The sequence below is a fragment of the Portunus trituberculatus genome, chromosome 17 (assembly GCF_017591435.1).
Source record: "Portunus trituberculatus isolate SZX2019 chromosome 17, ASM1759143v1, whole genome shotgun sequence".
NCBI lineage: Eukaryota > Metazoa > Arthropoda > Malacostraca > Decapoda > Portunidae > Portunus > Portunus trituberculatus.
The window spans coordinates 29,773,196-29,787,524 of NC_059271.1; the positions used below are offsets into that span (position 1 = coordinate 29,773,196).

The window sequence follows — 14,329 nt, forward strand, 5'->3', positions numbered from 1 at the left end:
ATCGAGGACTCGTCGCTTTACAACAAATGGAATATCATTGTTTTTCTTGAGAAAGGACACATACTTTAATACGTGGGACAGTTTTCTTTTAGCATGCGCCCGGACAGCCGAGGACACTGAGCCGTCACAGGTGAACGGTGACCCCAAGTACACATAATTCGTGCAATGTTCTATCACCAAGTCGTTCATCTGTATCGGCTCCGTATCTCTCTCTTCTCCATTAATTACAAAATATTTTGTCTTAGTGCAGTTGATTACCATACCAAACTCTTCACAAAACTTTTTCAGTATTTCTAACTTTTTTAACAAATTCTGTCTACTAGTTGACAATAATACTGTATCATCCATGAGAACCAGTATATGTATCCATCTGATGAGTTGCTCAGGTTGACAATTTTCTTTCATGAGGTGAATAATTCATTAACAAATACAATAAACAAAAAACAAGATGTAGGCGAACCCTGTCTGACTCCACGTGTAGCTGTCAACACAGCCCCGCCTATCAAACTTTCTGTAACACGGTACATGGCCATTAGCGCCGCCACCATCACTGTACCACACCCATAACGCCGTAACACAGCAAACAACTTTTTCCTCGGGACTGAGTCGTACGCCTTTATATAACTTACGCTCCTTGGTATCCAGCCTGATGACGCAGCCCATATTTTCAGGGCGGGACTTTTCGGCAGCTTCTGTATCTCTCAAACGCCTCCACTCCTTCCTGATGCTTGGGTGAACATCCCGCTTGACGTAAATGCGGCTGAAGTTGTCACCCGCAGACTTCATTTGGCTGGCGCTGTTGAGGATGCTTGCGCGCAGATCCTTGTTCCGAAGCGTAACCAAGATGGGGCGACTCCTACGGTGTGTAGGCCCCTCACCAGCGGGTAGTTCTCGTCCTAGCCTCCGATAGGTACACTCGACGTCACTGATGCCTACTTTGGTCCATATCTTATTAAGCTTCTCCTGGTCCGTTGTAGCACCATCCAACGCTTCATTCTCGTCAGGCACGCCCAGAACAACAATGTTTGCTTCACGCTCCTTGCGATCTAAAGTTTCTAAGAATTGCTGTTGTTTATCCAGTACTTCATCTTGTTTGTCGATACGAGACTTGAGCTCAGCGTAGTTCTTGTTGATGAGACTGTCAGGAGATATAACTGCAGTCTTGAGGGCTTGCATCTCCTTCATCACTTCTAGCCTTTGGTTTAGTTGCTGGAACTCTTCGTTGTCTGTATTTGATGCCAGAATGACGTCGATCAGCTCATCTTTATCAATCTTGGCTAGTTGGCTGCGTTGTAGTTTCCGCAGGTCTGACAGTTGTTTGGTTGCCATGGTTACGACTCAGTGCGCATGCGCAGAAAATGGCGGCAGAGACAAACGGCTTGATACTATTTCGAATTCTGCACAGTATGCACATAAGCACAGCCACAGAAAAAGCACAGACGTCTAACGCCACTTACTAGTCTGTACATACAGGGCTGACTGAACTCCAAGAATCAGTTTCCGTAGGTTAGCAACTCTTCCAGACCTCCATGACAGCTGCTGACTATATAGCCTTATCAGTCATACCTCGCTGTACTGTGCTACAGATGTAGTGACTGCAACCCTTGGGTATTCACAAGTGTCTAGCTCTCTTTTGACAGATGTGGAACTAGATTGGCAGCGCACAGACACGAAAAAATACCAGCTGTTCGAGAGCCGTTTGTTTACCTTGCCGCACACACACACACACACACACACACACACACGGCTGCATCATCTCCCAGGCCTGGTGTTGTTCACGTCATAGAGAGGGAAAAAATCATATTTGGGTAGAAAATGAACCAGCCCCACAAATCTAATTAACTTTTCTGTTGGCTGCCAATAAAAAGGTGTTTTAATTCCGCCGGAACACGGGCACGGCATCAGTATTCAGGGCAAGAGATTTCGGCGATAATCCAGGTTGGACGATGAGAATGCGGCGTTTAAAACAGGCCTGTATCAGCATCATTCGGTGTATGAAGTTCTCATGGCCAGGATGGATCCGGCGCGGCGAGGAGCTACACGCAGAGAATGTGATAACTTGTCGAGAGGAAAAGCCGCTGTTTTAATCGAATTCGGAGCTCCAACAACCAACGCTAAAACGAATTCCAATAAATGGATTAGAAAATATAAATGGCTTTGGTAGGATTTTTTTCCTCTGTCTGTCATTTCACTATTCTTTACTAATATTTCAATTTACTTTGAACAGCAAAATCCTCATGGGTGGTTGAGGGAGGGAATTAAGTGGCTAATGTACACATCAAAATGTTGTTGTTATTGGCATTTTTACGAGAGCTCATTAGTGGCAGAGAAAACACACATTCCTCTTGGTTTGGAAGTTCTCTGCCTGGATTATGCAATTCATTATTCGCGTTGTTCGAGCGCTACTTTCCTTTTCTCAGTTAAAAGTATGTCCTAGATTTATAAATGTTTACTTGTTTATATGTACTGCTGGTCGCGAACGTGCGCAATTACCCACACTCTCGAGGTAGTCTTTCTGCAGCCCAATTTAGTGAATAGAGAGATGGATATGCAGAATGACGGGATGAGGATGCAGGTCGTGGGGGAAGAACAGGCGGCAATGAGTGAGCATGTGACTAAATGTAAGGAGGCTATGTGGGGGCATGTTGATGGAATATTTTGTGTACAACCTTTCCTTATTCGTGGAGGCGTAAAAGGGTTGAGTAATGCCCCACATGGTCTTGAATCAGATAAGCCTAACCGTCCTCAACGGCTGCGTAGTGGTTCCAGTGTCCCGTGAGTTAAAAGTAAATATGACAGATCCAACGAGAGAGAACTAGGTTATTAATTTTTCGCATATCGTTTGATTAAAGAGACAGACGGATGAGCCAAAGTAATTACAGGTAAGTGTAGCTTTCTGTAAACTGTTTGGGGATTAACTATTTCAGTACTATGACACGTATTCATATTCATTCTGGTTACTATTTGGTAATTTTATACAGCTCCAAAAACTCATGTGTGGGGATTACAGTAGTGAAGGCTGTGGCCACTAATTTTCTAACCTCCATTTACCCTTCCTAATGTCAATAAAATCGTCTGATCGTACACAAACCGATAAAAATGGTCCCAGTATTGAAGGGGATTAATGGTTGATCGCAGCGTTACTGAAGAGTGTCTCCCGAACTTAGAATTCAATGTATTCAGATTACTGATATTCGAGAGAAGCGTTACGTTGTGGTTTTCAGGGATCACTTCCATTTTGACAGTTCTACCGCACAAAACTTTCCATGAGACTTTCCTTCTCTTCTCAGCCTTTCGTTGATCCGCGTTTTCTCGGCTACCTTCTTTAACTTTTCGACCAAACAGGAACACACGAGAGAGAGAGAGAGAGAGAGAGAGAGAGAGAGAGAGAGAGAGAGAGAGAGAGAGAGAGAGAGAGAGAGAGAGAGAGAGAGAGAGAGAGAGAGAGAGAGAGAGAGTGTGTGTGTGTGTGTGTGTGTGTGTGTGTGTGTGTGTGTGTTTAAATTAATATAAGTGTTTGTGATGTTCCCACCTCGAGTTAGAGATACTTGTTTTTAGCATTATTACATTTTCCTACTTTCGTAATTTGACGCGTGCTTTCCCTGAACACCTTAGACGTGCTGGAGATGCTCTTTCTTACGTCTTGACTCTGGTCACCGCGAGGATTGGGGGCAGCAGGCAGCTAATTCATAGTAATCACCCGACCACTCTACATACACAAACGCCACGAGTGCTAAGGTCACGGAAAGAGAAAGATCAGGCGTGTCGCGGGCTAGGTAGAGGCATTCAGTTGATCAGTCGGTCAGGGGTGCTCGAGTCACACTTACCTACGTTATATCCTGCATGCGGCAGAAGCCAGTCATTACAGTTATCCCAAATTAGGACGGAGAGAAAACTTACATGGGTAGGGAGCCAGACAAGATCGGTCAGGGTTGGCCTATCTGTTACTCGGTCCTTGTGGTTGAAGTCTGCCTCAAGTCATGGAATGGAGGGGTCTGGAACAGCACGCCAGCAGAGACGTGTCTGAAATTTGTGCCCCAGTAAAAAGAATATATACAAAACGCGTTCGGAAATATCAGTAAAAAAAATAAAGATAAGAGGTCTAGTTTGATTATTGTACGGAAGCACCGACTCGTTCACTGATTGCGTGAGCGTGATACAGCAGTGCATTGTGTGTGCCGCCGCCAAGCTCTCGCACGTTGTCTGACAGAACGTTACTTATGTGGCAGATTGTGTTTCTATCTGGAATTATGGTCGAGTTATGGTACATGCATTCTCTAGCTGTCAGTGGATGCCTTTGAAGTACCAGTGTTTATTCTTCACTCCAGCACCAACAGCCTAATAATAGCGGCATATGATTTATCAGTGCAAGTCGTGCATTTGAGGACTATGATCGCAAGTATATTTATGTACAGCATTATCCATTGTTTGTGTGTTCCTAATCACTTTTATGGAGTTCTCACGGTATTTGTTGAAGGAAACAAAGTCATTAACCTACAATGTATTTCTTGGCTTGTGTGCTTTCCTGTATCCGAGCCTTAGCGGCGCCCAGCAAGACATAGCCTCTTGAATCCACCGCTCACTACTCACCGCCTCGTGACGTCACGGAGCAGGTTTATATCTGACGTGACTATTGTGTTGCCGTGCACTGATGGCGGCCCTGCGTCACACCGAAGTGCTTCATTGTGTCGAACTTCTTTGTATTCCCTTTGCATCACACCCGATTTCTCTACACCGTTATTTTTTTTCTATTTATTTGAACCATTGAGTGTTAGTTATAAATGTATTGTCAATAGGAGCGCTTGTGTATGATGCGTTTGACAGTCAGGTGGCTCGGGTATTTACATTGAATACGGCCAGTGCGGCTGTGTATGTGTCTGAATGTATGCTTCCTATGATGCAGACGTGTTTGTTCTGGTCCAGTGGGTGTGTGTGTGTGTATACCAGCCAACACCAGCAGTCCACACGCTGGGTTTATAATGGATTTCCACAGACTAATCCTTAAGCCTCGTCTCGTTCAGTGCTTCGGGACTTTGCTACATACCCTGTGAACGAACTGGGTATTGGCTGGCCGACGTGACTAATGAAATGCCTTGCTGGACTCTGAACTACCGCTTTTCAGTAGTGTCTATTATTACTAATATTATCATCGTTAATAGTGTAAGTCTATCACTATACAAAAGGTGTTCATAAATGAATATCAGTATAAAAAATATATATTTCGCGACATTGTAGTGGTGATTTTGTTTTAGGCCTGACTTGATTAGATGGAAGAAAAAATATGCACGTCACTTCCAACTGCTAGAGACACATAGACCACGAGGAAGAAAGCGCGATGTCATAGTGGATGTTGAATTATTGTATGTGGTGATTAGCGTTTTCCCGTCCATCTCGGCTGTCGTGCAGTGCGTCCTTGGTGACTGGTAAGTGTGCCACATTGTTGTGTATCAGCAGAAAGTGACGTGGTTGGTTGATTGCCATGATGTTAGCTGATAAGAAGTATTGCCTGGTTCACTCCTTAACATGGCCTCCGCGTGCTCGAGGTTCAGGTATCGGCGTGGGCTGGATTGGTATAGTTGGGTTTGGTCTGGCCACTGATCACTTACGGATTATTAAACTTCAGTCGTTAGTTTCAATATTCTTACCAGAGAAACTTGCCTGATTAGTTCCTGGCGATACTATTACCAGGGAAGCTTTACTGCCACGGAACAGTGCACTTGACCTACTCCTGCCGGTACTGCATTTCCTTGTCATTTCCTCCTGCCAAGTCGTTAGAAAAATTGTACTCTTCCTGTTCTCCTTAAACGCTTCCATTGCTGCTTGGTAACGTATATGTTGTTCATTAGGAGGATATAACCATTGGCCTTGACATTTCCCGGGTGGCAGCTGTAGTGGCAATTCTCAGCTGGCGTCAAGAATGGTGGCTTGTCGCTGGCCTCTCAGGTGGCGGTGCTGGCAGGGGAGGGCTGCGCAGGCCATTCATTGTCTGATATTAGACCTGCATTGGATTGTCTTGTGATATTAAATTTATTCCATTCCCTTCCCCCGTCTCTCTCTCTCTCTCTCTCTCTCTCTCTCTCTCTCTCTCTCTCTCTCTCTCTCTCTCTCTCTCTCTCATTGCTTTTCTCATACGTTTGTTTACCCTCTCCATCCCCTCCTCTGTTCCCTCTCGCCATATATTTCTCTCCCCTCTGCTCTCCCTTTCCTGTGTAACTGTTGGGGAATTTTATGTAGAATTAGGAACAGGGTACAATGATACATGTTAATTTCATTTCTATGTTATTATTGTTGGTGCATGTGTCAGGAATATTATGCTTCCTAAGGTTTACATTGCACATTCGACCCATTTTTGTCTTTTGAAAAAAAAAAATATATATATATAATATGTTAGTTACTGCATATCACTCCCATCACTCCTACCATTCTCCATCACTTTTAATAATCTTTTTATCATCCTGTCGTCCCTTTCACCTCCCATCACTCCCCGTCATGTAATATTTTCCATGAGCCATATCGTCACTCATAACCATTCCTTCCATCACACATCACCATACATCCTAGCTCTGTCACTCCTATCACCAACATCCACCCCATCACCAATACTACTCACAACCCATCACCACACACCACTAACCAGTCACTTCCATAACCATCACCAGTCATCCCTATCATCACCCATCACTACCTCATCAGCACCATCACCAGTTACACCATCACCAGTTACCACTGGCAACAATAGGTTCAGGGATTAACTGGTATCAGGAGCAATGCCTGGTTTTGTTCAATGTCTCAAAAACTCAATTTCTACAACTATCTACTCGACATAACCTTCCAGACAACTATCCTCTCTTCTTCAATAACACTCAACTTCCCCTCTCCTCTACATTAAACACACTCGGTCTATCCTTCACTAAAAATCTAAACTGGAAATTTCACATCTCTACTCTTGCTAAATCAGCTTCCAAGAAGTTAGGTGTCCTATGGCGTCTTCGTCCATTTTCTCTCCTCCCAGCTGCTTGCTCTGTACAAGGGCCTTATCCGCCCGTGTATGGAGTATGGCTCTCATGTCTGGGGATCCACACACAGCTTTACTAAACAAGGTGGAATCTAAAGCTTTTCGTCTTATCAACTCTTCTCCTCTAACTGACTGTCTTGATTCTTTAAGTCACCGCCGCAATGTTGCATCTTTATCTGTCTTCTACCGCTGTTTTCATGCTGTCTGCTCTTCTGAACTTGCTAACTGCATGCCTTCCCCCCTCCTGCGGCCTCGCTGCACAAGACTCTCTACTTCTTCTCATCCCTATTCTGTCCATCTTCCTAATGCAAGAGTTAACCAGTATCTTCACTCCTTCATTCCCTACACTGGTAAACTCTGGAACTCTCTACCTGTGTCTGTATTTCCACCTGCCTATGACTTAAACTCTTTCAAAAGAGGAGTGTCAAGACACCTCTTACGTTAACTGGACCCTCCTTTTAGATTTTTTTTTTTTCTCTTTCTCCTACTTTCCTCTTAACAGGGCCTGGCAACCAGCGGGATTTTTTTTTTCCAACACTTTGTTTTCCCTTGGCCAGTGCCCTTGTAATGTAAAAAAAAAAAAAAAAAAAAAAAAATGCATAGGTTATGTAGTGCCCTTGCAGACGAAGAGAGTCTGTAGCCTTTGTTGACTGTGTGTGTGTGTGTGTGTGTGTGTGTGTGTGTGTGTGTGTGTGTGTGTGTGTGTGTGACGCAGGCATTTTATTTATAGTCGTACCCATATTAGGGCCCATATCACCATCCAAATGCATCTTTGGTGTAACCACCTAGAACCTGGGTATCATGGTGACATGTAGGTTACTTTAAACCACTCGACAAATGGCATAGTTTGAAGGCGGTACGTGGTGGGATTCGAACTTACAGGTGGACGTCTGCCCGATCCCACGCTCATCACCTTATCCACCACGCCACCACTTCCCTAAACATATTCTTTGTGTATCGTAAAAAAAAAAAAAAAAGGTAACCGTCCAAAATTTTTTTTGTAACCTCTTAACACGTGTAAAAGAGAGAGAGAGAGAGAGAGAGAGAGAGAGAGAGAGAGAGAGAATGGACCCCCTTTTTTTTGGTGACATCTTAACACGTGTAGAGAGAGAGAGAGAGAGAGAGAGAGAGAGAGAGAGAGAGAGAGAGAGAGAGAGAATGGACACACAACACCAACCATAATGAAGGGCGTTGGTCCGTTATCTCCTCTCCCCTCCCGTCCTGCTTCCCTCTCCCTTCTCCCCGGTATATCACTTAGCATATCATCACTGCGCAGCTGACTATCCCGCATTAGCATATCTTGGGACGGGTATGATGCCATAACTCCTACCTGAGGCGTCGGGGTGTGAGCGTGAGTGGTGTGGCGGCGGTCGTGGTGGTGGCGCAAGCGGTAAGGAGGAAGGCAGGCACGGATGCTGATGGTCGTGGACTGCGTGTGGAGGCGTCGCGGCGTGGTGGTGGTGGTGATGGTGGTGGTGATGGCTCAAGTTATGGGTGTTGCGGATGTGGTGGTGGTGGTGGTGGTGGTGGTGGTGGTGGTGGTGGTAGTGCAGAACTAGCGTGGGATATGCATGGAGAATTTAGGTAAACGCAATGTAGGACACACACACACACACACACACACACACACACACACACACACACACACACACACACACACACACACACACACACACACACACACACACACCAATTTTCCTACGTTAAGTAATTTAGAGCCGCTGGCAGTTGATCTTTATTTACATACAAAACTCGCCTGCAAACTGGCTCAGTATATCAAATTTTTCTTGACATAGGTTCAAACTTCCCATTTCCAGCCATTATACTATTATTTTCTCAACCATTGCTCTTGGTTTTGAAGTTACGTCTTTGTTTTGTAAAAATTATCTTTATTTTTTTTTCTCCCGTGGACAGCCATGGGTGTAGGTAATTCGTTAGTTCAGAGGCCGTGTTTACAAAGTGGCCCTTAATGAAGAATACCGCCCTTCTTCATAAACCTCCTTCTTCATAAACCTGACACGTGTCACAGCTATGGCAGATGCGTATCATAACTGTAGAACGTCTATAATGAGGTGTATGTCATAAGATGTGATGGGAGCCGCCAATCATAAACGTTTGCTATATGCAGCATTTATTTGATTTAAAATACTAAAAGACAAAACAAAAAGTTACTGCGTATTACTAATCTAAAGCTTCTATAAATATTTTCTTCGTTTTTATGTGGTGTGAAAAGGGACACTGGGTAAGACTATAATTCAATCTTTGAAGTACAGTAAACGTGATGCCGTAGGAGCACCTCAAACTGTTTTGAAATGTTTTGATGGCAAGGATAGCTCCCGCGACGATCCCGAAGAATATCAATGCTGCACAACAGCATTTTTCCAGAAGCTTTAAGGCGTTTCTGACTACTAGGACCGTGTCTTATCTTTTTTTTATTTTCAGTAAAATGCTAACAAGAGTCAAGGAAGCTATTTTGGCAGTAGATGTTTGAGACCAAACATAATTTGTAAGAAGATGCTTTGGTGTTATATATGGATAATGGAGGGAAGTTAAGGTAAACTTTGCTAAAATATATACCGAGGCTAGGTGCCTATTTAATGGATGCTCCGCCCACTCCTTTCCTGACGTCATCAATGTTACGTTTTTTATGAGTAATCATCCATCCAACCAACAGTTTAGTCTTCTACCACTCCCTACACACACACACACACACACACACACACACACACACACACACACACACACACACACACACACACACACACACACCGTAAAAAAAAATAAAACACGGCAACATGACGCTCCAGCTGATATTTAAACTCTGTGCGGGACACTGAAACTGCTGTATTAAAGACCAATTTTACCCTTGGACTAGTGGTTTTCAGTAATGGTTGCAGAGATGGTTAGTCTTAGTTATTTGGAACTTCTATGTTCGCTGTAAAACAAACAAAATCTAGGTTGAAATGTTAACTGCTTAGCTTTGAACCAAAACCACAGAAGTTTATGACAGGCTTCGAGAAAAATAATCTATTATACAAATTAAATTCTTTTTGTAGTAAAGTATCATAGAAAATATCGCAGATAATGCAGTCCTGCTTTGAATGTATAACAAATCACTATTCGCTCTCACAAGACAGCCTTAAAAAGAAGATATATGTCTTGCCCCGCGAAAATCTTACCTAGGATACGCACCTTCCTGACAGTTACCAGATTGATATATTTCAGAAGCCATTTCTTCTGGTTGTATTCACTCCATTCTGTATTGCCAGAAAACCTACGTGCACTACATTCAAACCTTTATATGACATTACCTCGACCTCAGGCTGAGAGCAGACTTTGAATACTTTTAGGCCTTAAGCGAATGACATTACAAAGGGATAGCATGTGTGTCCCTATCCACATGCGACAATCCAGCATTCGAATATTTCCCTTTCCATCTTGAATATGGTCATGTTTTGCAGGCTGCCAAAATCTATTTAATTTTGCCTGAAGCCCCTGCCATAACGAATATGATTAAAGATGTACCTAGGCGGTGGCGTAGTGGATAATGTGGTGAGCGTGGGATCGGACAGACGTCCACGCGTAGGTTCGAATCCCACCACGTACAGCCTTAAAACACTTTGCCATTCGTCGAGTGGTTTAAAGTTACTTACATATCACCATGATACCCAGGTTCTTGGTGGTTACACTCAAGATGAGCTTGGGTGGTGATATGGGCCATAATATGGGTACCACTATAAATAAAATTGCCGGCGCCACTAATGGGCGGAAGCTGAACAGCGCTTCCCATACACTCTTCAAGTGTGCCTACAGGCGCTATAGGCCTTACCGTAAAAAAAAAAAAAATCTTATCTCCACCCACGTCAGTCTACTTCCAAGGCCATTTAGCCCCCATCTCCAGTCTCTTCCTTCCCTCTTCGCCTTACCTCATAGTTACCTACCCACGTGTACCACCACCACCACCACCACCACCAATAATCCCTCTTGTCCACTCCCCGTCATCCCACTCTTCAATGTATCTCGTCTCTGCTTACCCACATACTCCCGCATCACTACCATCACTGTCACTCTGCCCATACACAAACCCCTTAACCCCTGTTAGTGTACGTATTTTTCATCCCTCACGTCATTCCTCATTAATTACTCGTTACATCATCGCCAACACCACTCACTCTGAAGTCACTGGTATATTACGTTACACCAGTCAAATCCACCACCACCACCACCACCACCACCACCACCACCACCACCACATTCGCAGTTTTGGTATTATTGCCACTTCTCGTCTGCATTATTACGTATCTACCAAGCTCGACAGTAATCACCACCTCCATCAATCCTCCCCGTGTCGTAACCATCATCACTAGCGCAGTCTACCGTTTTATTTTTTATCCCAATTAATTTCAACACCACTCTTCCCACCACCACCACCACCACCACCACCACCACCACCACCACCACCACCACCACCACCGCCACGGGGGCTCATTATCATCATCACCGCAACATTCAAGACATCATCTATATCTCACAACTCCCTCGTCTTTGTGTTTTCTAGCTATACATCACCACCACCACCACCACCACCACCACCACCACCACCACCACCACCACCACCACCTGCTCCTCTTCTCCATAACATATCGACAAGACTTCTTTAAAATGGCCGCTGGTGGTGGTGATGACAATGGTGGTCGATAGAGAGCTGGTAGTTGGGATAGTTTTGTTATGATCGTGATGGTGACAATTGCAGCAGTGTGTGTGTGTGTGTGTGTGTGTGTGTGTGTGTGTGTGTGTGTTTTGTTATGGTACTAGTAGGGTAATTTGTGGTTTTGGTGATAGGTGCTGTTGTATTTATTGTGGTGCAGCCAGTAGTATTGGTGCTACTGATGGTGGTGGTGGTGGTTACATCGGATGCAGCAGTGGAGGTTGTTACGTTGCTGCAGGTGATGGGAGGTAATAATTGTGGTGCTGTAGGAGAGCGATGGTGAGGTTATGGTGGAGGTGGTAGGAAATTGAACAGTACTGGTGAAGGGATGGTTATGGCGGTGATGATACCGGGTTAGTGGTACAGCGTCACTCATTTTTAAAGCATTTCAGAACGTTGAGAAGATGGCGTTCCAAGTCAAATGTAGAGTAAAAATATGAAGATAAAAATGTTAAAACAGAATTGCAAATTGAAGCTAGTTAGATGTAGTCACCGGGTTCTGCGTCAGAGAGAGAGAGAGAGAGAGAGAGACTTGTGTAACGTATCCTTGAGGTTGACGTACATTAATATTGATGAACGTAATCCACTGTAATGTTTCCGATCCTGAAGGTAAAGATAATAAGGTGACGAAAATATTATTATGTAAATAGCTTCCTTGAAATACTTTAGCCTAAACCAGACATGGAATTACTTACTTTGTGCTCGCTGCAACTTTCGCCTGCTGCGTAGAGTCCGTTCGGGTGATCGAGGATACCTAGCAGAATTAATGAGGTAGAAATAGACAAGACTTAATACATAAATAATAAGAAACAAAAATAAATAAAATAGATAAACAAAGATTAATGTTTGGTTGAATTTCATTACGTTAATATTTCTTTCTATTTTGGTTGTCTGTTTAATTTCTTGAAGTACCTATATTTCTTTTTTTATTTTGATATAATTAGTTTTTTTTCGGATCGTTTCTGATAAATCGGTGTTGATAGCTGTTATACAGTAATTCCACCGAGTTTACTTCTAACATGAATGTGTTTATATGATGGAGACTCGGAACGCCGCGGCGCACTGCGAGTAGTCGGGTTTGTCTAAGTGAACTTCCCGTTGTTAAGGAATTTTTCCCGTTTTAAGATAATTCTTGCTCCAGGAAATTTTGATGAGGATTCTTTCTGGAAGTAATTAAATTTTTAAGGAATTTCATTTAGAGTTTTCTTAGTGATATTAATCTAGTTTGATTGTATGTATGAATTTAAAAGTGAATTAAGTTACTTTCAACTTTGTCATCAGTGCTGTTGCAGAAGATGCTTCCTGGGAAGCAGCATTCATAACAGTATTACACTGAAGGTATTCGCTGTTGCATTTTTATAAAGAAAAAAAATAATAATGGTAATAATAGGTAAGTAATTAAATACTGATATCATATAATCATTTCAAGTACACATACGTATATTATTATTTCCTCAAATGTATTGTATTCCCTAAGGTACACGCGCCTCAAACGATAGTTATGACGAACGTCCATGTCTTCCTAGGCATAGACTGCATAATTACAGGCTGTTACGTGCATTGTATCCGTGCGTTGTTTACCTACTCGCCACCAGCACACCTGTTGGTGATCAATGTTACTATTGCAGTGTGATTATCGTGTCTTCGCTATAGAGACGATGCATCCACCGCTCAGTTCTCACACATGAAACAAAAGTGCGAACTACTGTTACTTTCCAGACGGTGAACTATTGTGTAACATTGTCCTATGATGGATGTACTGACAAGACCGGCTGACGCCCAGTGAGAAACAAGTATTCATCTTTTTATCATAGGATGTCAATGTTCATTTTTTATTGTTAAATTATGCATCCTTTGTTACGGATTGATTTTAATATTTACACTTCATTTTACTTCTAGTCTCTCTCTCTCTCTCTCTCTCTCTCTCTCTCTCTCTCTCTCTCTCTCTCTCTCTCTCTCTCTCTCTCTCTCTCTCTCTCTCTCTCTCTCTCTCTCTCTCTCTCTCTCCTCGTTTTAGGTATTGTTCGGCACTGAGAGCAGAATTGTTGAGTATGTTATTTCCCATCATACTCGAGCGAAACACAGTGACCCACTAGACTACCTGTGGTGGTCTAGTGGGTAGTAAAGGTAAAATTGTCGCTTAACAAGGATACTTTTTAAATACAACTCTTGCGGCTCCATTTTCCTCACATTAGTCTGTTGGTTGGCGGTCAGTGTTCAGGTGTGGCTTGTATGTACTTGTGCTGTGCTAGTTATTTTCAATTTTGAGCTTTAAGTTTTTCCAATGAAATCTTTCTTGTAAAGCAGTAATTTAAATCTACTACACATTAGGACAACAGTTGGTGATATTTAGATTTTACACAACAATATGGAACATTCTACCCTCATCATTGTTGAAAGCTATGTAATTAGTAGGTCATAATGAACTGGAGTGCATAACGCCGCTTCCTTGATGGGATTCCTTATCTATAGTATTTGTAGTAACCTACACTTTGTAGATGGTGGACAATGTGAATACAGCGGACTTCATTTCATATAGATTATCACGTTAGGCTTAAAAACAAATAATTAGATAATGTGGAAATAATTAGATAGTGTGGGTATGT

General features: G+C 43.0%; 1 long non-coding RNA gene across 1 annotated transcript in view; it reads left to right on the forward strand.

Annotated features, from left to right (window-relative positions):
- Positions 1–5,319: 5,319 nt before the first annotated feature.
- The window catches only part of LOC123504715, a 192,101-nt gene continuing 183,091 nt past the window's right edge, over positions 5,320–14,329 (forward strand). The window contains exon 1 of the long non-coding RNA XR_006674925.1: positions 5,320–5,423. This is a non-coding gene — a long non-coding RNA (uncharacterized LOC123504715). The remainder of the gene's footprint in view (positions 5,424–14,329) is intronic.